Below are 27,683 nucleotides of genomic sequence, written 5' to 3'. Positions count from 1 at the left end.
GAGGAAGGATTCAGACAATAATATAAACAGCAGTCTGTGAGGAAGAGGGAGGATTCAGACACTAATATAAACAGCAGTCTGTGAGGAAGAGGGAGGAAGGATTTAGACACTAATATAAACAGCAGTCTGTGAGGAAGAGGGAGGAAGGATTCAGACAATAATATAAACAGCAGTCTGTGAGGAAGAGGGAGGATTCAGACACTAATATAAACAGCAGTCTGTGAAGAAAAGGGGGGGAGGATTCAGACACTAATATAAACAGCAGTCTGTGAGGAAGAGGGAGGAAGGATTCAGACAATAATATAAACAGCAGTCTGTGAGGAAGAGGGAGGAAGGATTCAGACGATAATATAAACAGCAGTCTGTGAGGAAAAGGGGGGGGAGGATTTAGACACTAATATAAACAGCAGTCTGTGAGGAAAAGGGGGAAGGATTCAGACACTAATATAAACAGCAGTCTGTGAGGAAGAGGGAGGAAGGATTCAGACAATAATATAAACAGCAGTCTGTGAGGAAGAGGGAGGGTTCAGACACTAATATAAACAGCAGTCTGTGAGGAAGAGGGAGGAAGGATTCAGACAATAATATAAACAGCAGTCTGTGAGGAAAAGGGGGGGAGGATTTAGACACTAATATAAACAGCAGTCTGTGAGGAAGAGGGAGGAAGGATTCAGACAATAATATAAACAGCAGTCTGTGAGGAAAAGGGGGGGAGGATTCAGACACTAATATAAACAGCAGTCTGTGAGGAAAAGGGGGGGAGGATTCAGACACTAATATAAACAGCAGTCTGTGAGGAAAAGGTGGGGAGGATTCAGACACTAATATAAACAGCAGTCTGTGAGGAAGAGGGAGGAAGGATTCAGACAATAATATAAACAGCAGTCTGTGAGGAAGAGGGAGGGTTCAGACACTAATATAAACAGCAGTCTGTGAGGAAGAGGGGGAAGGATTCAGACAATAATATAAACAGCAGTCTGTGAGGAAGAGGGGGGGAGGATTCAGACACTAATATAAACAGCAGTCTGTGAGGAAGAGGGAGGAAGGATTTAGACACTAATATAAACAGCAGTCTGTGAGGAAGAGGGGGAGGATTCAGACAATAATATAAACAGCAGTCTGTGAGGAAGAGGGAGGGTTCAGACACTAATATAAACAGCAGTCTGTGAAGAAGAGGGGGAGGTTCAGACACTAATATAAACAGCAGTCTGTGAGGAAGAGGGAGGAAGGTTCAGACACTAATATAAACAGCAGTCTGTGAGGAAGAGGGAGGAGGGTTCAGACAATAATATAAACAGCAGTCTGTGAGGAAGAGGGAGGAAGGATTCAGACAATAATATAAACAGCAGTCTGTGAGGAAGAGGGAGGAAGGATTCAGACACTAATATAAACAGCAGTCTGTGAGGAAGAGGGGGGAGGATTCAGACACTAATATAAACAGCAGTCTGTGAGGAAGAGGGGGGGATTCAGACACTAATATAAACAGCAGTCTGTGAGGAAGAGGGGGAGGATTCAGACACTAATATAAACAGCAGTCTGTGAGGAAGAGGGAGGGTTCAGACACTAATATAAACAGCAGTCTGTGAGGAAGAGGGGGGGAGGATTCAGACACTAATATAAACAGCAGTCTGTGAGGAAGAGGGGGAGGGATTCAGACACTAATATAAACAGCAGTCTGTGAGGAAGAGGGAGGAAGGTTCAGACAATAATATAAACAGCAGTCTGTGAGGAAAAGGGGGGAGGTTCAGACACTAATATAAACAGCAGTCTGTGAGGAAAGGGGGAGGGTTCAGACACTAATATAAACAGCAGTCTGTGAGGAAAGAGGGGGAGGTTCAGACACTAATATAAACAGCAGTCTGTGAGGAAGAGGGAGGGTTCAGACACTAATATAAACAGCAGTCTGTGAGGAAGAGGAGGGTTCAGACACTAATATAAACAGCAGTCTGTGAGGAAGAGGGAGGGTTCAGACACTAATATAAACAGCAGTCTGTGAGGAAGAGGGGGGGAGGATTCAGACACTAATATAAACAGCAGTCTGTGAGGAAGAGGGAGGGTTCAGACACTAATATAAACAGCAGTCTGTGAGGAAGAGGGAGGGTTCAGACACTAATATAAACAGCAGTCTGTGAGGAAGAGGGAGGGTTCAGACACTAATATAAACAGCAGTCTGTGAGGAAGAGGGAGGGTTCAGACACTAATATAAACAGCAGTCTGTGAGGAAGAGGGAGGGTTCAGACACTAATATAAACAGCAGTCTGTGAGGAAGAGGGGGGGATGATTCAGACACTAATTTAAACAGCAGTCTGTGAGGAAGAGGGGGGGTTCAGACACTAATATAAACAGCAGTCTGTGAGGAAGAGGGAGGGTTCAGACACTAATATAAACAGCAGTCTGTGAGGAAGAGGGAGGGTTCAGACACTAATATAAACAGCAGTCTGTGAGGAAGAGGGAGGGTTCAGACACTAATATAAACAGCAGTCTGTGAGGAAGAGGGAGGGTTCAGACACTAATATAAACAGCAGTCTGTGAGGAAGAGGGAGGGTTCAGACACTAATATAAACAGCAGTCTGTGAGGAAGAGGGAGGGTTCAGACACTAATATAAACAGCAGTCTGTGAGGAAGAGGGAGGGTTCAGACACTAATTTAAACAGCAGTCTGTGAGGAAGAGGGGGTTCAGACACTAATTTAAACAGCAGTCTGTGAGGAAGAGGGGGGGTTCAGACACTAATATAAACAGCAGTCTGTGAGGAAGAGGGGGGGTTCAGACACTAATATAAACAGTAGTCTGTGAGGAAGAGGGGGGGTTCAGACACTAATATAAACAGCAGTCTGTGAGGAATTGGGAGGGTTCAGACACTAATTTAAACAGCAGTCTGTGAGGAAGAGGGAGGGTTCAGACACTAATTTAAACAGCAGTCTGTGAGGAAGAGGGGGGGTTCAGACACTAATATAAACAGCAGTCTGTGAGGAAGGTATGGAAGGAGATCCGAGAAGCAGAAAGTCATTTTATGACACTGATGACACCTCATTCTTATTCTACGGGAGCGACGCACTGAAAGTATACCCTGATGCATGAGACGCCCGAGATGCAGATATTATTATTAATGACTATCACGTTACTAAACCAACTGAATATCACTGTGAGTCAAAATTTCAGAACCAACATAATTAAACGTGGATTATGAGGAGTGGTCAACAACAGATCTATTACGTCCAATGTTCACTTGAAAAGGTGGGCAAAAACATTCCAGGAATTGTAGCTGCAGCCACGTTACCAGTCATAACACATCAAATCCCTATGAGATAACGTCAACACATGCACTATCCACAGCTCTTTAAAGCCCATTCATGTGTATGTTGTGTATTCTTTAGCAGTGGGCTCAGATTAACGCCAATCTGGATGTCCCTCATCAGACTGCCCTCTTTACTGAGACTCTGCTCTCTCTGAGGCCCATATATCCATGTTCCACTCTAAATAGGTCAGAACTCAATTGAACAGCTCCAGCTTCCTACCCACACGGGACTCTCTCTGTCACAGCTTTAATGTCCCTTTCCAATTCCACACAACACTTCCTAGGGCTCATAACGACATCTTGGAACACTTATACACAACTTTAATTCAATTTGAAGGCAATCAATTCATTTGAAGAAAAACATTCACATTGCAAACTAATTTTCTCATGCCTTACAACTCCAGAGACTACAAACATATTCTCAGTATAGCCTAAAGATGATTAAGACATACAATCTCCTCAGACACTTTTGGGAAAAGATCCACATCTGAGGATCGATTCAAAGCGGTTGAGTCATATTGCTATAGTACCATTCTCAGAACCCATAAGGCAATCTCGCGCTAGGTAGCTTGCTTGCTCAAATTATTCTGTATGAATGTCCATCACAAGAGACTATGCCGGGTGGACCTACCTCAAATTCAAACTTGGAGCTCCCAAAATTGGTCCTCTGTTTCTGCCAGAAGTTGTCTGGTTTGATGATGAGGGCGACGTGGATGCAGGAAGGGAAGGATTCCTGCAGGATCTTCAGCAGAGGTTTGATGCTGTCCCACTTAGAGCCTCGCATGTCAACGATGACCGTGAAGCCATGTCTGCTCACCTCCTCACTGAGACAAACCAAGACAACAACCACAAGTAGCCATGAAATTCACAAATCACCACTCAAATATTTTATTTTACTTCCATGACAAAAAAAATATTGCAAATATTCAAATGAAAATGAAATGGGTGGTGAAAATGTATTTCACCAGGTGCCTCAGAAAAAATGTAATAAAATGTAACCGTTGAGATGTTCAATGACTCGCTTACCAAAAGTGTCCCGCTGCAAAAGCACCATAAAAGGATCCCCAGTGTTTAAGGCTTAACCTGAGTGTCTCACAGCGCAGGAGGCCTTGTGCTCTGAACTAAATCACTATGACTTCACTCTCTGAAAAGACCAGCCCAGCCGTCTCCCAGAGAGAAACCATAAGAAAACAGTGGGAGAGAACGAGTGAACCAGAGAGAGAGACAAATACAAAGTGAGAGCGAGAGTTTGTTTCTGTGTATAAAAGAGAGCGTAAAACTGCCCTCCCGCTGAGTGGACAGCACAGACAGTCTTGCCGAGGTAACGTTCCACTAGCAACTCTGCAAGCCAACCGCCCACGCCTCCCACGTCCTAGTCCAGACCGACGCCCCTTCTCTCCGGATGCAGCCCGCACCAGATCCCCTACACTGTTTTCCTAACCACTAGTCAGCCTCTAGGCTAGTATCCAATAACACTGAAAACAGACAGAGAAGAGGAGAAGCTTGCCTGCAGCTAAACAGCACAGAGAGAGAGAGCGAAAAGGAGATGGCCTGAGAATATCTATCTGCAGTTAGTTATTAGTAAGTGACCCACTCCGCTGTGCTCTCCTCTGCTCTGCTCTGCCTGCCTGGCGTCATCAGCCCCTACAGAGAGAGGCCCAGGGGGAGTCTAACCTACATACAGCCCTGGACTGCACTGCACTACACTACAAACACGCACGCACGCACGCACACACACACACGCATACAGACAGACAGACAGACACATGCAAGCGCATACAGAAACACACACATACTGTATACTGAGTAAACTATGTCAACAGTCAATGGTAACGGTACTGCACCAGGCTGAGGGCTGGAGTATAATATTCCCTCTAAAGCTGCACAGAGAGGTGGCTGCTTAAAGGGAAGAGTCTATTTCAAATAAAGCAGAGAGGGAAATCAGTTGGGGAGTAGTTGAATTTGAAAACACACAGCGATACACAGGTGGTAGTCTGGGGAGGGTTTCCTCGTTCACGCTGGACTCCAATAGAATGTGACACAGAGGAGAGTCAACAAGCTGGTTTTCATTATCCAACTTTCAGAGTTAATATGGTGCGTGTGCGTGCGTGCGTGCGTGCGTGTGTGTGTGTAGTGCAGGGAAAGGAGGCCGGGCTGGGTTCAACAGTGTGTTCAGTTATTTATGTATAAGAAACAGTACCTGGGGATACCAGCGAGGTAGGCTATGAGTCTGCGGAGGTCCTCTGTTCGTATTCTGTCATGGTTACTCCTGGCTGGGAAGGTAAGGACAGGACCCCCACGTTTATCTCGGCCACCTGGGGAACACATGAACCAGGACCATGAGAAACACACAACAACAGATAACCACTAAACAGGGATTTACAAATCCTGCTAGTTGTCCTCACCTTTTACAGTATAATGGACTCTTATCGTAATACCGGCAACTGAAGAATGCATTACTATTTTACAATAATAGGAGTACTTTGAGGTAAAATCACTCATCATATTTATAGCTGTTTACAGCATACATATTGCAAAAATCACGGAAGCTGGAGACTCATATCTCCCTCACCAGCTGGTAGAGCAGCACACAGATCACTGCACCTGTACATAGCCTATCTGTAAATAACCCATCCAACTACCTCATCCCCATACTGGTATTTTTTTTTATGTATTGTTTTTGCTCCTTTGCACCCCAGTATCTCTACTTGCACATTCATCTTCTGCACATCTATCTCTACAGTGTTTAATTGCTAAATTGTAATTATTTCGTCACTATGGCCTATTTATTGCCTTACCTCCCTTATCTCATTTGCACACACTGTATATAGACTTTTTCTATTGTGTTATTGACTGTACGTTTGTTTATCCCATATGTAACTCTGTGTTGTTGTTTGTGTCGCACTGCTTTGCTTTATCTTGGCCAGGTCGCAGTTGTAAATGAGAACTTGTTCTCAAATAGCCTACCTGGTTAAATAAAGGTGACATTAAAAATACAATTAAAATAAAAAATACTTTATAGCTTTTAGTTGGAGGCAAGACTGCTTGCCACCACTAATAAGAACCACCACTAATAAGAACAAAAATAGACCATAGAAGTTATGAGTCTTGACATGACTAAGTCATGTCAGCAGTAAGTCACAGCAGGTCAGGGTCATGGCACGGTTCACACAGACAGCTCAACTCACAGCTTAGCTGAAGCTACATCTCCCTGCAGAGGAAGCCTTGCATGCCTGATGTTTCCCTGTGTTGTGTTGTAGGCTGTTGTTCCCACCATAATGTGCTGCCTATTCCCAGTGCTCTGTAGTAAATGCAGAGCTGCAGTGAATCATGTGAGGCCGTTTGTGTGTGTGTGTGTGTGTGTGTGTGTGTGTGTGTGTGTGTGTGTGTGTGTGTGTGTGTGTGTGTGTGTGTGTGTGTGTGTGTGTGTGTGTGTGTGTGTATTCCCATGACATTCTACAGACCATATAGAATGTAAACACCATGGATCAGAGACATCGTGTTTCTCACCTGATATGAAGGCAACCTTTTCTTTAAGGATGGGCAGAACGTCTATGGCCTTCATCTCCTCATTTCGATGAAACCCTGAAATAAACAGGGAAATGCAGTCAGTCAGAACAGTAAATCAGACCATCAAGGTTCAGTTCTGTACATACTGAAGTGCACTTGATAACATGATATCAGTCAATCAGTCATGTTCTCATCACTACTAATACACAACCTGGGTTAGGACTGAAACAGGTTCAGAGCCACAGAATGTACCAGTCAGAGTGTTCCAGTCTGTTAAAAATCACTCTGTATAGTTGACCCAGTTCTAGCAGCGGAACCCTGACATGAGATAAAATCAGCCATCTCTTTGTCATTACAACCCTATGACAGGTTGAACTCTTGAGAAGGCCTAATACGAGTTCAGAATGGTGACAACCACTACTAAGAACAAAAATAGATCATAGAAGTTAAATAAGGTTAAATCCTTATTGTACAACCAAGCAGTCAAAGAGACACAGTAGTGACTAGATAGATAGCATCATAGCTATAGCGCTGTACTCTGGTCTTAACTCATATCCTCACCTACTCCCCAGATGGCTTACACTCAATATAGAGAGCACCCCCCCCCCCCCCACACCACACACACACGTGTATGTACGACCACACACACACACATTTACATTGTGTCATAGCATCATAGCACAGCCTGTAGATAAGACCTGAGTAGATCCTGTAGTCATACAGTGTAGTACGAGTAGGTTGATGTCTACTGCACTGACTAGAGCTGCAGCTTACTGTGTTAGACCTGGTAGAGAAGCAGCTTACTGTGTTAGACCTGGTAGAGAAGCAGCTTACTGTGTTAGACCTGGTAGGGCTGCAGCTTACTGTGTTAGACCTGGTAGAGAAGCAGCTTAGTGTGTTAGACCTGGTAGAGCAGCAGCTTACTGTGTTAGACCTGGTAGAGCAGCAGCTTACTGTGTTAGACCTGGTAGAGAAGCAGCTTACTGTGTTAGACCTGGTAGAGCAGCAGCTTACTGTGTTAGACCTGGTAGAGCAGCAGCTTACTGTGTTAGACCTGGTAGAGCAGCAGCTTACTGTGTTAGACCTGGTAGAGCAGCAGCTTACTGTGTTAGACCTGGTAGAGCAGCAGCTTACTGTGTTAGCCCTGGTAGAGCAGCAGCTTACTGTGTTAGACCTGGTAGGGCTGCAGCTTACTGTGTTAGACCTGGTAGGGCTGCAGCTTACTGTGTTAGACCTGGTAGAGCAGCAATTTACTGTGTTAGACCTGGTAGAGCAGCAGCTTAGTGTGTTAGACCTGGTAGAGCAGCAGCTTACTGTGTTAGACCTGGTAGAGCTGCAGCTTACTGTGTTAGACCTGGTAGGGCTGCAGCTTACTGTGTTAGACCTGGTAGGGCTGCATCTTACTGTGTTAGACCTGGTAGGGCTGCAGCTTACTGTGTTAGACCTGGTAGAGCTGCAGTTTACTGTGTTAGACCTGGTAGAGCAGCAGCTTACTGTGTTAGACCTGGTAGAGCAGCAGTTTCCTTAACTACTAAACGGGAGAGAGGAAACAGAAACAGAGACAGAGAGAGGAAGAGAGAAAGAGCGAGTGAGAGAGAAAGAGAGCGCGAGCAAGAGAGGGAAAGGGAGAGAGCGAGGGAGGGAGAGAGAGAGAGCGAGGGAGGGAGAGCGGGGTCTATTTCAAATAAAGCAGAGAGGGAAATCACAGTTGGGGAGGAGTCGAATTTGAAAACACACAACGATACACAGGTGGTAATCTGGGGAGGGTTGCCTCGTTCACGCTGGACTCCAATAGAATGTGACACGGAGGAGAGTCAACAAGCTGGTTTTCATTACCCAACTTTCAGAGTTAATACTGTGTGTGTGTGTGTGTGTGTGTGTGTGTGTGTGTGTGTGTGTGTGTGTGTGTGTGTGTGTGTGTCTGTGTGTAGTGCAGGGAAAGGAAAGGAAGCTCCGAGGCCTATGTTCTGACTGAATATTTTATGGACATGCTAATAGGCAGTAGCTAGGCTTTATCTCCTGCAAACCTGCAACGTAATATATTTCCCACTCACTGTTCCACCCCATGGGGAGAACTGGTTTGTGTCCCAAATGGCACACTATTCTACATGGGGTCTGGTCAAAAGTAGTGCAATAAATAGGGGATAGGGACGCATTTTGGATGCATTCATGGTCATATTATCATATCAAATCACTCCTCGTAGTCTCAAACTGTAGTCCCCTGTCTGTCCCCAACCCACTTTGTCACAGCTCAATGGATTTGTTGTTGTTGGAATTATCCTAAATGGATTATTCATTTGACTGTAACACAAAATCCGATTTTCACAAGGCATTGCATGATATGATTAATAGCATCCTATCAAAAAAGATGGCAGACTCAATAGTTGTGATTGCCGATTAAAAGTATTAGTTCATTCTGAGATGAGGTTAAAACAGTTGCCAGAGACGGACAGAAAAGAGTATGAAATACTCTACCTTGATATTGTATTAACAATCACTCAGTGTGCTGCCGTGTGCCCTTTGAAAACATAGAATATAGAATCGGCTTCATACAATTTTATTCTGTGCCTCGCTGGAGAGAAAATGTAGCTGTTTAAACGGGAATGGTTAATGCCAGGTGAGGCCAAGGGAAGGTCCTTTTAGGATGCCGCTCTCATCATTCTGTAAGATCTGTTCTTGAGGTAACATGTAGTACTGAGTACTGCAGTTTATACTCAGATGCGTTCGTTTCTGGGCGTTTTGCCCCGTGTTTGAGGCATGTTTGCCTTTGTGGGCTAATGAGTCGATTTAATCTATTGCTATTGGCCAAATTCGTTATGTATTAAGGAAGTTACGTATTTTCCCCTAACCAGTGTTACCATTTTCCTCATCTGTCTGTTGTATATTTTGTCAATATCACACTGGATCCAGTCCTCTCTGTCACCTCCACTGTAGGCCTAGGCTACATTCTTAGAAAAAAAGGTGCTATCTAGAAGTATATCAAGAGTATACAACCAACTACACCTGATCTAATGACTCTGTTGTAACTGTTGTAACTGTTGCTGCTCCACACCAACAAGATAGACTGCTGGGTCCTCCATCCTAACACAGGCCTACTGTAAGTACCTGATAGTATCCAGAGTAATAGTAATATCATAAATAGATTACCAGGAAATATCATAAATAGATTACCAGGAAATATCATAAATAGACTACCAGGAAATATCATAAATAGACTACCAGGAAATATCATAAATAGACTACCAGGAAATATCATAAATAGATTACCAGGAAATATCATAAATAGACTTTCAGGAAATATCATAAATAGACTACCAGGAAATATCATAAATAGACTACCAGGAAATATCATAAATAGACTACCAGGAAATATCATAAATAGACTACCAGGAAATATCATAAAAATATCATAAAAGATAGAAATATCATAAATAGACTACCAGGAAATATCATAAATAGACTACCAGGAAATATCATAAATAGACTACCAGGAAATATCATAAATAGACTACCAGGAAATATCATAAATAGATTACCAGGAAATATCATAAATAGACTACCAGGAAAGTAGGTTTGTAGCTTTCACCATCAGTAAAATAAAGTGTTAATGATGATTCTACTAGTTTGTTGCTGCTGATAAAAATATGATTTTATTCGGAGAGACTAAAAACGTTTGTCACAGACGAACTGCGTAGATTAGACCAAGGTAATAGGATGATAAGATGATTCCACCAGTAGCCATTCAGTCAGTTTAAATTAGAGGTCAACCGATTAATCGGAATGGCCGATTAATTAGGGCCGATTTCAAGTTTTCATAACAATCGGTAATCGGTATTTTTGGGCGCCGATTTTTTTTTATACCCTTATTTAACTAGGCAAGTCAGTTAAGAACACATTCTTATTTTCAATGACGGCCTAGGGACGGTGGGTTAACTGCCTCGTTCAGGGGCTCGTTCAGGATTTTCACCTTGTCAGCTCGGGGGATCCAATCTTGCACCCTTACAGTTAACTAGTCCAACGCAGGCAATAACGACCTGCGTCTCTCTCGTTGCACTCCACAAGAGACTGCCTGTTACGCGAATGCAGTAAGCCAAGGTAAGTTGCTAGCTAGCATTAAACTTATCTTATAAAAAACAATCAATCTTAATCACTAGTTAACTACACATGGTTGATGATATTACTAGATATTATCTAGCGTGTCCTGCGTTGCATCTAATCTGACTGTGCATACAAGCATACAAGTATCTAAGTATCTGACTGAGCGGTGGTCGGCAGAAGCAGGCGCGAAAACATGCATTCAAACAGCGCTTTTGTGCATTTTGCCAGCAGCTCTTCGTTGTGCGTCAAGCATTGCGCTGTTTATGACTACAAGCCTATCAACTCCCGAGATGAGGCTGGTGTAACCGAAGTGAAATGGTTAGCTAGTTAGCGCCTCTGAGCCTTCGAGTAGTTGTTCCCCTTGCTCTGCATGGGTAACGCTGCTTCGATGGTGGCTGTTGTCTTTATGTTGCTGGTTCGAGCCCAGGGATGAGCGAGGAGAGGGACAGAAGCTATACTGTTACACTGGCAATACTAAAGTGCCTATAAGAACATCCAATAGTCAAAGGTTAATGAAATACAAATGGTATAGAGGGAAATAGTCCTATAATTCCTATAATAACTACAACCTAAAACCTCTTACCTTGGAATATTGAAGTCTCATGTTAAAAGGAACCACCAGCTTTCATATGTTCTCATGTTCTGAGCAAGGATCTGAAATGTTAGCTTTTTTACATGGCACATATTGCACTTTTACGTTCTTCTCAAACACTTTGTTTTTGCATTATTTAAACCAAATTGAACATGTTTCATTATTTACTTGAGGCTAAATTGATTTTATTGATGTATTATATTACGTTAAAATAAGTGTTCATTCAGTATTGTTGTAATTGTCATTACAACAATACAACAATAATATTGTCAAATAAATAAATAAAAATCGTCCGATTAATCGGTAGCGTCCTTTTTGGTCCTCCAATAATCGGTATCGGCGTCGAAAAATCATAATCGGTCGACCTCTAGTTTAAATATCTGATGCCAATAACATCGAGCGGGGAAGTCTGAGTGAGTCGTGCTCAGGGAGAGGAGAGGCCAACCGATACAACATGGCTACTTCGATATTGATTCTATCCCACATCTGACCCAGTCAGCAGTAGTCAGGCCTGACTGGACGTCATAACACATTATGTCATTACGGGAGATTGCAGAGCAGTGCTGGGCCCTAAAGAGGATAATCTATTGCTTCAGGCAACCAGCTGGGACAGGGACAGCTTCGTGAGGGACAGGGGAGGTAAAATGCTTCTATAATAGTTCTATTGTAGTAGCGTGTCTGTGTGTACCCTCATCCAAAGAGCAGACACCATAGGTGGGTGAACTTCAGGGCTGTGTGTGTGTGTGTGTGTGTGTGTGTGTGTGTGTGTGTGCGCGCATGAATGCCTGCCTGCACGTCTGTGTGTATCTGTGTGCATGTGTGTACTCACCCCCATGTCTCATTCCAGTCATGTTCAGAATCAAACTAAGGAGAGGTGTGAGCATGACAACAATACCACCATAGCTGTTCAGCTGTCTCCCTCCCTCCCCCCTCCTTATCGTCCAACTCCCTTTCATGATCTGACACACGTATGTCAGCCCAGTCTAAACATTCCTGCAGCAGCATGTGGGAGTGTCGATGTGTGTGTGTGTATGTGTGTGTGGTACAGTAACACAGGGCATGGGCCCCACTGGAAACACAACTCCTCTGTTTCCAGTCAAGTGTGCCCACATCCCCCCTTTCTCTCTCTCTCTCTTTGGTGTTTTTATGTAACAGCCTGATAATGGCCCACATCCAACACTGATCTCCACTGCACTGCTAGAGGCACCGAGAAGGGTCAACACCACACACACACACACACTCACACACACACACACACACACCTAAAAGTACAGATCAGGGTCAGCAGGGAGAGGCAGAGTTCCACTATGTTTTCAGTCTCAGACAATGCTCTGTCTAGAAGGCTAGAAGGCAGGCCAGACACACCTTGTTAGTGGTTGTAGTGTGTTTCTCATGCTGGTTCCTGTGTTATCCAGGTGGCCAGAAGTAACCGTGAATATGAACAGAGGCCCTCCGCAGACTCAAAGCCTACCTCGCTGGCATCCCCAGGTTCACACACACACGCACACACACACACACACACACACACACACACACACACACACACACACACACACACACACAGTGCTCTGCACGCAGTGTGGTGCAATAAGTCACTTCTGAACCAGAACATGTAGAATCATCAAATTAGCCCAAGCAATTGAAGCATATGAGCTCATATAGGATTTTCACTGCTAGGCCTACATGTTCAGCCTGCTTTACATGAGTACAAACACCAATATCCCAGTGCCTTTACTGCAATATCCCTCCATACAGTAATTGGTGAACAATCATTATAACCCAGGCAGCACCACACAGCCTTCATTTACAAGTCTGCCAAGCATGAAATGAAGGTTGTCAATCACTCATCCTTGATAATGCATTAATAATGAGGGTAATCCATTCTACTCACTCAGCGTGCTGTCGGGTGCCCTTTGAAAACAAACAGCATAGAAACGGCTTTCTATAATATAGTCCTACTACTGTAGTGCCTCGCTGGAGAGAAGGAAACACTGCTTGTGTTATCAAATCAAACTTTATTTGTCACATGCGCCGAATACAACATGTGTAGACCTTACCGTGAAATGCTTACTTACTAGCCCTTAACCAACAACGCAGTTCAAGAAAGAGTTAAGAAAATATTTACCAAATAAACTAAAGTAAAAAATTATAAAAAGTAACACAATGAAATAACAATAAGGCTATATACAGGGGGTACTGGTACCGAGTCAATGGATGGGTGGTACAGGTTAGTCGAGGTACTTTGTACATGTAGGTAGGGTTGAAGTGACTATGCATAGATAATAAACAGCGAGTAGCAGCAGTGTACAATATAAGTAGTCTTAAGGCTTGGTGGTAGAAGCTGTTAAGGGGCAGAAAACAGTCTATGACTTGTGTGACTGGAGTCGCTGACAATTTTTGGGGCTTTCCTCTGACACCGCCTGTTAAATAGGTCCTGGATGGCAGGAAGCTTGGCCCCAGTGATGTACTGGGCCGTACTCACTACCCTCTGTAGCGCAGTCAGATGCCAAGCAGTTGCCATTACAGGCAGTGATGCAATCAGATCAGAAATATTCTGTTCAAACAATGTCAAGAACAACTTAATCATATGACTTATTCGTGGAGCCTGATCTACTTCAGGAGATGGCGGATGCTGCATCATACTGACATCAACCATTCATTGGCAGGAAATAAATGGCTCAACAGAACCATGATGGTGATGACAGGGAGGCGGTGCAGCATTTGAAGCTGTCGATGTGTTGCCTTACAATAGATGATGTATTACAATGCACACACAATGTTCACTTGAGCTATGGTGTGACGTTGGCTGATGTAGGTAATAACAGTGTCGTCCTCAAGTCACTAAGCGTCATGTGAGGCAGGTAAATGGTGACTTGAGTCATGGTTTGAAGGGTATACGTTCCTTCCTTTGTCTCAGCTAGGGTTTATTCCACCCACCCCCACATCGCAGCAGTGGAAGTATTGCACAAGCCGGAAAAATATGCTAGCGGATTTTGGTTACATTGTCATGTAAAAAAACAGTGCTCCCTCCCTCCCGTAGGTGGAATTGCAATGTAAATTATGAGGGAGCAGAAGGAGTGCCACTGTCAACAGATTTACTGAATGAATTAAACAAAAATCCTTATGGCCACACAGTCTGATGAAAACAGCACTGTGCAGAATACAGACACACTCCACCAATACCTCGGCATCCTGTCTACAAGTTCCTCTATATCTGTTTTATTATGTCAGTCTGATGAAAACAGCACTGTGCAGAATACAGACACACTCCACCAATACCTCGGCATCCTGTCTACAAGTTCCTCTATATCTGTTTTATTATGTCAGTCTGATGAAAACAGCACTGTGCAGAATACAGACACACTCCACCAATACCTCGGCATCCTGTCTACAAGTTCCTCTATATCTGTTTTATTATGTCAGTCTGATGAAAACAGCACTGTGCAGAATACAGACACACTCCACCAATACCTCGGCATCCTGTCTACAAGTTCCTCTATATCTGTTTTATTATGTCAGTCTGATGAAAACAGCACTGTGCAGAATACAGACACACTCCACCAATACCTCGGCATCCTGTCTACAAGTTCCTCTATATCTGTTTTATTATGTCAGTCTGATGAAAACAGCACTGTGCAGAATACAGACACACTCCACCAATACCTCGGCATCCTGTCTACAAGTTCCTCTATATCTGTTTTATTATGTCAGTCTGATGAAAACAGCACTGTGCAGAATACAGACACACTCCACCAATACCTCGGCATCCTGTCTACAAGTTCCTCTATATCTGGTTTATTATGTCAGTCTGATGAAAACAGCACTGTGCAGAATACAGACACACTCCACCAATACCTCGGCATCCTGTCTACAAGTTCCTCTATATCTGGTTTATTATGTCAGTCTGATGAAAACAGCACTGTGCAGAATACAGACACACTCCACCAATACCTCGGCATCCTGTCTACAAGTTCCTCTATATCTGGTTTATTATGTCAGTCTGATGAAAACAGCACTGTGCAGAATACAGACACACTCCACCAATACCTCGGCATCCTGTCTACAAGTTCCTCTATATCTGGTTTATTATGTCAGTCTGATGAAAACAGCACTGTGCAGAATACAGACACACTCCACCAATACCTGATCGGCATCCTGTCTACAAGTTCCTCTATATCTGTTTTATTATGTCAGTCTGATGAAAACAGCACTGTGCAGAATACAGACACACTCCACCAATACCTCGGCATCCTGTCTACAAGTTCCTCTATATCTGGTTTATTATGTCAGTCTGATGAAAACAGCACTGTGCAGAATACAGACACACTCCACCAATACCTCGGCATCCTGTCTACAAGTTCCTCTATATCTGGTTTATTATGTGGGTATATATCACTTTGGGAGCTCTTGGAGAAATTTAAAAAGTAGAACTCTCACACCAACAGTATGACCGGGTGTATGGACAAATGGAACAACAGTAGATTGAACAGGAAATAAACTCCACCACTCCAGCTCTTTGAGAAAACATGCATAAATAAAATATCAATTTAGAGAGGTTTTGGACCCACAGCACTGCATATGCTACTACACTAAATTGTCCATGTCTGCCTCCCAAATGGCAACCCATTCCCTTCATAATGCCCTACTTTTGACCCTCAGAACGTGAAGTTGCCCTGTGCTGTGCCTGGTCTGATCTACCGAGGCAAACGTAGAGCCAGGCCAGCAGCTCTCTCTAGTCTAAAGCCTGTAGCCTCACAGTAACCTCTCTCTCTCACCAGGCACCAGGCAGGGTGTAAGGAAAGTATGTCAATCCCCTCTTCAGTCCGTTTAACAGCACTTTACTTACAAGGACCACAGATAGACAGCAAGACCAGCTGCTTCACATGGTCTGTCCCCAAATGGCAACCTATCTCCTTCATAGTGCACTACTTTGACCAGGGACCTTGCAGTGCACTATATAGGGAATAGGGTGCCATTTGGGCCAGAGACTTTTAGCCTCTCAGAGGACTGACTTCCGCACCAGTGTGTTAGTACACAAGTCCTCACTCTCCCCAGTCAGTCGTGTTCATCATAGTGCTCGGCCCCGATTAGGACTTTTTGTGGACGACCTTTGTGGATGACCTATGCTGCTACAAGTAGCAAAAGGGTTTAATTAAGTAAGTAGCTTGAAAAAGCCAAGCACAGGACAAGTAATCCAAGCCCTGGTACAAATGTATGGGGATGATTTCTGATGGGGCAAATCAGACCCAGTGTTGCTGGCCACAGCCACAAGACCAGGATATAGAGCTTGTTTGTTTCCCAAATGGCACCCTATTCCCTACATAGTGCACATTGTTGACCAGAGCCATGTAAACGAGTGCACTGTATAAGAAATAGGCTGCGATTTAGGATGCAAAGAAAGCCATGGCTGGGGCTGTGATGGGAGCCATTCTTCACAGCTGTGTCATGTGATCATCTCAGCTAGACTGGAGCGCTTCAAATCCAGAGGAAGTGTGGGTGTTTCTCTCACCCTGCAGCTCCAGTCACAGAGGCCTCACCCCCTCTAATCTCATTTGGATGGGGAGGGAAACTTTGCCTGTATGCTGTGTGCTTTGGCCTGGCTCTGCTCTGCGCAGCACCGACACCCTTTTTCTGGGGGTTTAAGTATAGCATTTCCTCTGAGGTAACGATGTGCCACTTTCTTTTGCCAGTTTTTGAGACCCTAAATAACCAGAAGGCAGAACAGAAACAGGACACAGTCCTGAGTGACCAGGTCTCTCAACGCAACAGAATGTGTCAATGCTGTTTTCTGATCAGGTTCTGCCGTAATTAAATAGCAGACCTGGGTTGAACATTTTATTTAATTAATTTTATATTATATTTTAGGTGCACTTGATTGAGCTTGCCAGACACGCTGGGCGGGCACTGGGCAGAGTTTGCATTTATGGTGAAACCTGATGTATATAAACTGATACATTCTTAAATCCAGGTGTCCATGCTGTGCTTTCTGAATAGTGTTGGACCCGTCATAGACGATTAAAGAACAATTACATGGTGCTGTTGATATGTTGTTTTTCCATCTCTCCAGTGTGACAACCTACACTATAATAACAACAGTCTCCTGTTCCATTAGTACCAGGGGGAGCGATGAGACCACAAACAATTAAAGAGCTGTACGACCTTCACAGTCAGTTAGAAGAGACCCAGCCTTTCCCAGTTCAACAATGTCACAATCTCTTTCATTGTGCTGTTGTAGCTTCTTTAAAACAATGTTACTAAATGAAAAACACTAGGCTAGACTTCTTCAATACTGTGTTGTACTACATATAGATATTCACAGCTGTGTTCTTACCGTTTTTTATTAAAACACCACTCTGCCATATAAAATATAATTGAAATCAGTATGTTAATGTAGTTTTCCATGCATCACCCCAAAAAGCCTATAAACTATTGAAATTACTCTTTTCTCCCTACCTGCTTTAAAATGTAGCATTGTGGCCATCTGTCGACTGATCCCTCTCTTACACTTCCAATACTCACTTTGTTTATTTTACTGCACCCTCTCCCTCTATCGCCCGGGGTATTGTTAACTTTACCATTGGCCTCTCCATGGGCAACCCTCTCTACGTTGTGTGTTCACCCTTTGATCCATCCCTCTATATCTCTTCTATGAGCCTGGTTCACAAATCACAAGCGCAATCCAAAGACAATGTGTTATAGTGAACACTAAGCTATAGCCTCTATAAGCTATAGTCACAGTCAGAAGAGGACTGGCCACCCCTCATAGCCTGGTTCCTCTCTAGGTTTCTTCCTAGGTTCTGGCCTTTCTAGGGAGTTTTTTCTAGCCACCGTGCTTCTACACCTGCATTGCTTGCTGTTTGGGGTTTTAGGCTGGGTTTTTATGTACAGCACTTTGAGATATCAGCTGATGTAAGAAGGGCTTTATAAATACATTTGATTTGATTTAGTCTAACACTTGGCCTGTACAGAACGCAGAATGTTGCATGTGTCCGTTCTCCATTCTATATAGGGCAAGGCCAATACTAGATTATACCTTACTTCTGTTCACCCATCTTCTCTAGTATCCCACCTCTACCTGACAACAAGCCCTCTCAGAGGAGTGTTATGATGAGACAGAGACAGGCCAAGGTGATATGGGACAGACAAGAGACCAGGGTACTGCCCCAAATTGCACCCTATTCCCTATAAAGTACACTACTTTTGACCAGGGCCCATAGGGAATAGGGTGCCATTTGGGATGCAGCCCAAGGCTCTAATGAGAAGCCTCCGGAAGAAGAACTGACAGGTTGAGATGGTGGAGATTTAAAGTAGAAGCTGATCTCATTCCGTAGCTCTCTCTCAGCTATCTTCATGACAAATGGCCTTCATTTTCTCCTGTCCCCTCGGAGGAAGGAGCCAGGAGCGCCACAGATTCTTCTGCATTAATTACCTCACTACTGGTCACAGGTGCATCCCAAATGGCACCTCCTATTCCAAAACAGTACACTATACAGGGCTCTGGTCAAAAGTACTGCACTATGTAGGGAATAGGGTGCCATTTGGGATGCAGTTACAGTCTCTAGGCTGGACAATAAACCATAATGGGATTTTTCTGAGTAAACAGGCAATTCCCCCAATTTTTACTCACACCGGTCTGTGTCTTCTGTGATCAAAAAGAGAGTCAGTGCATGGGCTTGCTTAGCCAGAGTCCACATTGAAGTCTTGATGGTCATTGTTCAATTCATTGTTTTCAGATAGATATATTGAGCCCTAAATGGCACCCTATTCCCAATATAATGAACTAGTTTTGATCAGAGCCCGGCATGGTAGTAGTTCACTATATAGGGAATAGGGTGCCATTTGGCACACAGACATAGCCACACACCAGTACCTTAGGAATACAGTAATGTACAGAAATAGACAAACACAAACCATTCACACAAATTACATTGTATTTACCAAAACAGGAGAATCAACCTGCTTCCCTAATCATGCACCAAGACAGACACAGAGAGCAACAACAGGGTGAATACTAGTATCTGAGATGACCACTGTAATGTTACCTGACAGTTGGATGAGGGTACTCCCTGCCTGTGCATACTGCCAGCTGTGGTTATCCAACACCGCCATCATCACAGGTACCTCTGTTAACTCCTGATTTGACCTTTCTCCATTTAACAAAAGAAGTAAGTGAAATCCTAGGTCAAAGAGAAATCATTGGTGGGCAGCCGACCGTGCCTGTAGGTCTGGGTAGGCCAGCCCCGTACATCAGGAGGAAATCAGACAACCTGCCTCTCGGCCTCCCGGGAACCAAGCTTCACTACGAAGGCAATGCCAGGTCTTTTGACCAATTGGAGCTTTTCTTTCTTGTCCCCCGTTGCCCCCCAAATAAGATTTACTGCCGATGAGTGTTGCTTTGAATTAAGCAGTTCTCGCCGGCCGTCTGCCTCACTCTCGACTCCATGGAAAAAAGTTAAGCCGGACCAAACAGTTGTCGTACATGGATTTGCGGTGGAATAGGCTTTATTGATGATTGCTTTTAATCCCCTCTCTAATTACTGGACCCCTGTCCACTACACAGCAAAATGCATCCATTTACATCCCACTTACAACTAGGGCTGGGCGGTACCCTTATCTGACTATATATATATATATTTTTTACCTTTATTTAACTAGGCAAGTCAGTTAAGAACAAATTCTTATTTTCAATGACGGCCTAGGAACAGTGGGTTAACTGCCTGTTCAGGGGCAGAACGACAGATTTGTACCTTGTCAGCTCGGGGGTTTGAACTTGCAACCTTCCGGTATTGATACAGGAACCGGTTTAGGTTTAACTTTACCTTCTATAACGGCTTTTCAATGTTTATTTTGTTAAATATGATATGCAACTCCAGGGCATGTAATGTCCTTTTTTATGGTTTACTCAGTTTGCTACATGAGTCATCTCTCGCTCCGCTCCTCCTGCTGAATGCTGCTTCCCACACGCCTCGTCATTCATGGAGAGAGCACGTTCTTGCTGTTCATTCTGTAGTCTGCATGGTCAGATGCAAAAATATGTTGATGACAATGATGCTGCTTTCTGCAAGCATTCTATAATTACACTATTAGTTTGTGTATCATGCTGTCTGCTAGTATTTAATTTCTTATCAAGCTCTAGCTAAAATAAATATTCTTAGCTGCTAATGCTAATCACTAGTTAGCTGGCTACCTAGCTTGCTAAATGTACTAAGTCAGAGCAAACTTTGGTAGCTAATACAGCCCGGTACTTGTGCTGATGTAGGCCTAGATAAGCATGTTGTTTGTGCAACGGTATCTTCCAAATCAGAGAAGAAAATGCGAAGCATGAATATGTTAGCTAGCAAGCTACATGAGGTAAGAAAACACGTTATGTAACATCTAATTGGGGTCCCCTGGAAACACTGACCAACACTTTGGTTCCTACCCTGTTGATAATTCCCCCCTGGTAAAAAAATGTTTAAAATACCCTGACACCTCTTCTCCTCTTCCATGCTTTACGGTGGGAAATACACATGCGGAAATCGTCCGTTCACTCACAGCGGTTGAGACCAAAGGACCAATTTCCACTAGTCGAATGTCCATTGCTTGTGTTTCTTGGCCCAAGCAAGTCTCTTCTTATTATTAGTGTCCTTTAGTAGTGGTTTCTTTGCAGAAATTCGACCATGAAGGCCTGATTCACACAGTCTCCCCTAAACAGTTGATGTTAAGATGTGTCTGTAACTCTGTGAAGCATTTATTTGGACTGCAATTTCTGAGGCTGGTAACTCTAATGAACTTATCCTCTGCAGCAGAGGTAACTCTGGGTCTTCCTTTCTCATGAGAGCCAGTTTCATCATAGCGCTTGATGTTTTTGGCGACTGCTCTTGAAGAAACTTTCAAAGTTCTTGAAATGTTCCGTATTGACTGACCATCATGTCTTAAAGTAATGATAGACTGTCATTTCTCTTTGCTTATTTGAGCTGTTCTTGCCATAATAATAATATAGAGTTGGTCTTTTACCAAATAGGGCTATCTTCTGTATACCACCCCTACCTTGTCACAACACAACTGATTGGCTCAAATGCATCAAGAAGGAAAGAAATTCCACAAATTAACTGTTTAAAAATGTTGGTTACTACATGATTCCATATGTGTTATTTCATACTTTTGATGTCTTCACTATTATTCTACAATGTAGAAAATAGTAAAAATAAAGAAAACTTGTGGCAGGTAGGAGAATCAATCAAATGTATTTATATTTACCCAGGCAAGTCAGTTAAGAACAAATTCTTATTTACAATGACGGCCTACCCCAGCCAAATCCAGACAACGCTGGGCCAGTTGTGATTCAACTGTATGTCACTCCCAAACAGGGCCAGATGTGATTCAGCCTGGATTTGAACCAGGGACTGTAGTGACAGCACTTGCACTAAGATGCAGTGCCTTAGACCACTGCACCACTCGGGAGCCCTTTTTACATCAGCAGTTGTCACAAAGTGCTTATACAGAAGCCCAGCCTAAAACCCCAAATAGCAAGCAATGCAGATGAAAGCGCAGGGTATTAGGTTTGACATACCGTTCTCTTCAGAAGTTTGACTTTGGTCCGTTAGTGCCAGTCTCCCCTGCGGTCTCCCCTGCTGTCTCCCCCTGTCCCTCAGCAAGCCCATGTATAGGAAGCGAAAGAGCACTGTGAGTCCTGCCATGACCAGATCAGATCTGTGAACTCTCTACCAACTGGAGATGACTAAAACCTCCCAGTAACAATCTTGTAGCTGGTTGTCGGGACACTCCAGCCGTCTCAGTGAGTCTAGTTTGTAAACTCCAGTCCTCTTAATGGAAAACAGTCTAGTTTGTAAACTTCAGTCCCCTCAGTGGCGACATTGGAACAACAAGGCTCTTCTCCGAGGCCTGTCCATGGTGGTCTGTCGGTCGGTTTGTGGTCAGGCACGTATTTCACTGAGCCGTCAGGAATGAATAACTGGGGAGGCTTATCAGTCCTCTGGAAGAGGGGGAGTCAGGGGGAGTCAGCTGTCTGTCAGAGAGAGAGAAAGAGAGGGAAGAGAAAGAGAGAGAGAAAGAAAGACAAAAGAGGGGGTAGGGGGGAAATACTGGCAGTACTGGTGGAGTGTGTGAGGTGGCACGACAAAGATGGGTTGCGGGAAGACGGGTGGGATGGTGAGGTCGGTACCCGCAGCTGCAAAGACATGGAAGCAGCAGCTGTGCCTTCCTGTTCTTAACCCCCCCCACACACACACACACACATGCCAACACCTCTACAGTTTCCACAGAGACGCTCCTGCCATCCTGAGTTATTCAGGTGACCAGGGTGTAAACTGCCTCCGTTGTTTAATTATAACTCCTATTATACCACAGTGGGATTTAGCCTGGCTGCCCTATTCCACTGAGGCGAATCAAACCAGTTTCAACCCAGATCATACCCAGCTCCTCTCACTGCCCCCCTCTCCCCTCACAACAGAGAGCCGAACACAGAACCAGGAGAGAGAGAGAGAGAGAGAGAGAGAGAGAGAGAGAGAGAGAGAGAGAGAGGAGAGGAAAGGAGAGAGAGAGAGAGAGAGGGGGAAGAGAGGGAGAGAAAGAGAGAAAACACAAACTGATAGAGGATGAGTGTATAAGGCCTCCACAGAGTCACATTGCTGCAAACTGGGCAGCACAGCACAGCAGCTGGGGCCAAACGATGGAGGTCAGACAATGCAGAACTCAGTGAGCTCTGAGAAGCCTATTCATTAGGACATTCTATGAAATGTAGCTTCGATTGTGAAGCCGTAACAAAAGCAACTCAATAAACCAATCGGAATGATATAACACTCGACAACCAAGCACAGGGGAGAGAAAGGAGATTGTTTTGTGGACGGTTTCCAGACAGATGCAATGTCTCCAGTGGTCAATAGAGAACGTGCCTTTTTAACGGTCAGCCGCTGGTGCTTCCTGATGTATTACACGAACAAATTCACAACAACAGACTATTTCAACAGCTTATTTCTAAGAGTCAATGTGCACCATGGAGTAGATACAAAAGGAGAGGATGCATGCTTTTAAAAAGGGTTATGCAGTAAGCAATATTACCTGTATGTTACATCCTAACCTTGGCGCATTGTATAGTTAGCCTTGGTAGTGCGTGTCTGAGTGGGCAGTATGGGTTGAAGAAGCTTGTGTTGTGGCCCTTGTGGCCTATCTAATGCCTAATGATGTGTGAGCCGGTCTGTGCTGTTGTGACCATTCCTATCAGCTCAGCTGCTCTGAGGGAATGAGCAGTTGTCTTCCAGAGACAGATGGGAGGAAAGATGGTAGAAGTCACAACTATACACACACGCTCGAGCTATGGACCCAGCCTAAATTCTTCACCACATTCTACAAGTAGGGCCATTAACAGCTAACTTCAGCAGCATTTCTGTTGCGGTTTCCAGCAGGAAGACCTGGGAGAGTTGATTGTTGGTACAGCATTGCACAGTGCCAGTTAGCTAATGAGCTACACTCATCTGCGGTCCTTTATGCATTGCAGTGTATGCATCTGATCTGCTCCCTGCTCTTTTTATGCCTGCTATGCTACATGTTTTTGGTGTGAGCCATCCTATTGCCTTTTGAGGCACCAGCCATTGAGAGGAACCAATAAAGTTTTGTGTGGTGTTCCCTGAGGTGAACTTAAAGAGGAGGAGGGAGAGGTAGGAGAGGAGGAGGGAGAGGGAGGAAAAGGAGAAGAAGTAAGAGGAGTGATTTCCCACTGGACACAGATGTCCTCACACTGCGACTCACACTGCGATGATAGTGTGACCAGGGCTCAGGTCAAAGTGTTGCACTATATAGGGAACAGGGTGCCATTTGGGACGTATTTCTAGTCTCTGATCAGACTATAGGCAGCAGCTTTCTTACCTGGATACTAAAAATCCTGGCTCACATCCTCTCACGTTACCTTTCATTTCACTATGTTTTTGTAGATGCAGACTGACATTTTTATAAAGGACTGGAAGGTTTCTCTGTTAGGCAGATAGTATTTTAGCCAAGTATCTCTACTGCTGTCAATGTTGCAATCCTCCTCAGTCACGACATTGGGATTTCTCCTGGTCTGTGTCCACATCAAGGATACATCCCAAATGGAACCATAATACATTGTTATTGATTATTGCATTGTTGGGTTTTGAGTTGGCAAGAAAGGCATTTCCCTGTACTTGTGCATGTGACATTAAAACTTTAAACTTGAGACCAGCTGGGTTTAAATAGTATCCCAAATAGTTTTATTGGTCTCTTTCTGTGTCTCTTTCTGTGGTTCACCAATTACTTTGCAGACAGAGTTCAGTGTGTCAAATCGGAGGGCATGTTGTCCGGTCCTCTGGCAGTCTCTATGGGGGTGCCACAGGGTTCAATTCTCGGGCCGACTCTTTTCTCTGTGTATATCAATGATGTTGCTCTTGCTGCGGGCGATTCCCTGATCCACCTCTACGCAGACGACACCATTCTATACACTTTCGGCCCGTCATTGGACACTGTGCTATCTAACCTCCAATCGAGCTTCAATGCCATACAACACTCCTTCCGTGGCCTCCAACTGCTCTTAAACGCTAGTAAAACCAAATGCATGCTTTTCAACCGATCGCTGCCTGCACCCGCTTGCCCGACTAGCATCACCACACTGGATGGTTCCGACCTTGAATATGTGGACACCTATAAGTACCTAGGTGTCTGGCTAGACTGCAAACTCTCCTTCCAGACCCATATCAAACATCTCCAATCGAAAATCAAATCAAGAGTCGGCTTTCTATTCCGCAACAAAGCCTCCTTCACTCACGCTGCCAAGCTTACCCTAGTAAAACTGACTATCCTACCGATCCTCGACTTCGGCAATGTCATCTACAAAATGGCTTCCAACACTCTTCTCAGCAAACTGGATGCAGTTTATCACAGTGCCATCCGTTTTGTCACTAAAGCACCTTATACTACCCACCACTGCGACTTGTATGCTCTAGTCGGCTGGCCCTCGCTACATATTCGTCGCCAGACCCACTGGCTCCAGGTCATCTACAAGGCCATGCTAGGCAAAGCTCCGCCTTATCTCAGCTCACTGGTCACGATGGCAACACCCATCCGTAGCACACGCTCCAGCAGGTATATCTCATTGAGCATCCCCAAAGCCAACACCTCATTCGGCCGCCTTTCGTTCCAGTACTCTGCTGCCTGTGACTGGAACGATTTGCAAAAATCGCTGAAGTTGGAGACTTTTATCTCCCTCACCAACTTCAAACATCAGCTATCTGAGCAGCTAACCGATCGCTGCAGCTGTACATAATCTATTGGTAAATAGCCCACCCATTTTCACCTACCTCATCCCCACAGTTTTTATTTACTTACCTTTCTGCTCTTTTGCACACAAATATCTCTACCTGTACATGATCATCTGATCATTTATCACTCCAGTGTTAATCTGCAATATTGTAATTATTCGCCTACCTCCTCATGCCTTTTGCACACATTGTATATAGACTCCCCTTTTTTTTCTCTACTGTGTTATTGACTTGTTAATTGTTTACTCCATGTGTAACTCTGTGTTGTCTGTTCACACTGCTATGCTTTATCTTGGCCAGGTCGCAGTTGCTAATGAGAACCTGTTCTCAACTAGCCTACCTGGTTAAATAAAGGTGAAATAAATAAATAAAAATCAAAAAAAGGATCCGTTGACTAGACAATCCATGTCAGATAAAGAGCATGGGGTTATCAGGGTCAACTTCCGTGCTAGTTCCTGCCCGAGCAATGAAAATAAACTGCTCAACATGGGCCACGTCTCCAATGGCCCCCTTTTCCCTATATAGTGCACTAGAGGCCTATGGGCCCTGGTCAAAGGTATTGCACTATATAAGGACTAGGGTTCCATTTGGGATGCATCCTTGATGTGGACACAGACCAGGAGAAATCCCAATGTCGTGACTGAGGAGGACTACAACATTGACAGCAGTAGAGATGCTTGGCTAAAATACTATCTGCCTAACTAACAGAGAAACCTTCCAGTGCTCACAATAAAAACACCAGTCTGCATCTGCAAAATACTGACACCAGATAAACATAGTGAAATAAGAAGATAATGTGAGAGGATGTGAGCCAGGCTTTTAGTATCTCTGTAACAAAACTGCTGCCAATACTCCCATCAGAGACTAGTACTGGGTCTCAAATGGCACCCTATTCCCAGAGCCCTGGTCAACAGTAGTGCACTATGTAGGCAATAGGATGCCATTTGGGATGCAGGCAATGTCAATTCTAATGCGGGATCAAAGACCGGTCCCAGCACCCCACTGCTCATCACTATGAAACACCCACAGACACGTCTTCCATATTCATGTCTTCATTGAATTATATGACACGGGGCCAGTCCCCCCTCACCCACCTTATTACCAGAACAGCTGGGTTCAAATAGTATCTGTTCTCTTTCAAATCCCTATTTGAGTGTCTGCCTGAGGTTCAAGATGGGTGCAGTTTGCCCTTTTGGGACTATTTCATTTGTTCCATTGAGCCAGAAAAGCTTAATTAAGTGCAGCTTAAGCATTTGAAAGAAAACATCTTTAATTGTCAGGTCGCAGTTGCAAATGAGAACTTGTTCTCAACTAGCCTACCTGGTTAAATAAAGGTGAAAAAAATAAAAAATAATATTTGTTACTTTTATTTCTTATTCTTATTGTTTCAGGTATTTTTTATTTTAAATGTCTGCCTTGTTGGTTAGGGCTTGTAAGTAAGCATTTCACTGTAAGGTGAAATGTTGTATTTGGCGCATGTGACAAATAAAATGTAATTTAATTTGATATGAAATCCTATTTGGACCCAACTACCTGAGGGGAATGACTGAGAAAGCTCTGCAGGTGTTACTACAGAGGGACAGTTGATATATGACAGACCATTGAGACATACAGCAGGTAATAGACCCCTAAAGGTAACCCTGTCCCAGACAATGTTTACAGCAGGGTGAGGACTCTCCCTTGGGCATACTCATGTCAAGCTCGGTAGAACACTAGGCTAAAGAGCAGGCCTGAGTCGACCTAACAAGGCCTGTCAAGCCATTCACAGACCACCACACATACAAGAAAAAGACCCCAGATGCATCCCAAATAGAAGCGATATCCCTTTATAGTGCACTACTTTTGACCAGAACCCTATGGGGAATAGGGCGTCATTTGGGATGCATCCTGTCTCTCTCACCAGCTGCAAACCAAGCA

General features: G+C 44.1%; 1 pseudogene; it reads right to left on the bottom strand.

Moving 5' to 3' along the window:
- Positions 1 to 27,683, bottom strand: part of LOC115114073 (triple functional domain protein-like) — a 139,962-nt pseudogene that overhangs the window by 83,505 nt on the left and 28,774 nt on the right.

The sequence above is a fragment of the Oncorhynchus nerka genome, linkage group LG3 (genome assembly GCF_034236695.1).
Source record: "Oncorhynchus nerka isolate Pitt River linkage group LG3, Oner_Uvic_2.0, whole genome shotgun sequence".
Classification (NCBI taxonomy): Eukaryota; Metazoa; Chordata; class Actinopteri; order Salmoniformes; family Salmonidae; genus Oncorhynchus; species Oncorhynchus nerka.
The sequence above is the reverse complement of the archived record's forward strand: the minus strand, read 5'-3'. Positions and strand labels throughout refer to the sequence as shown.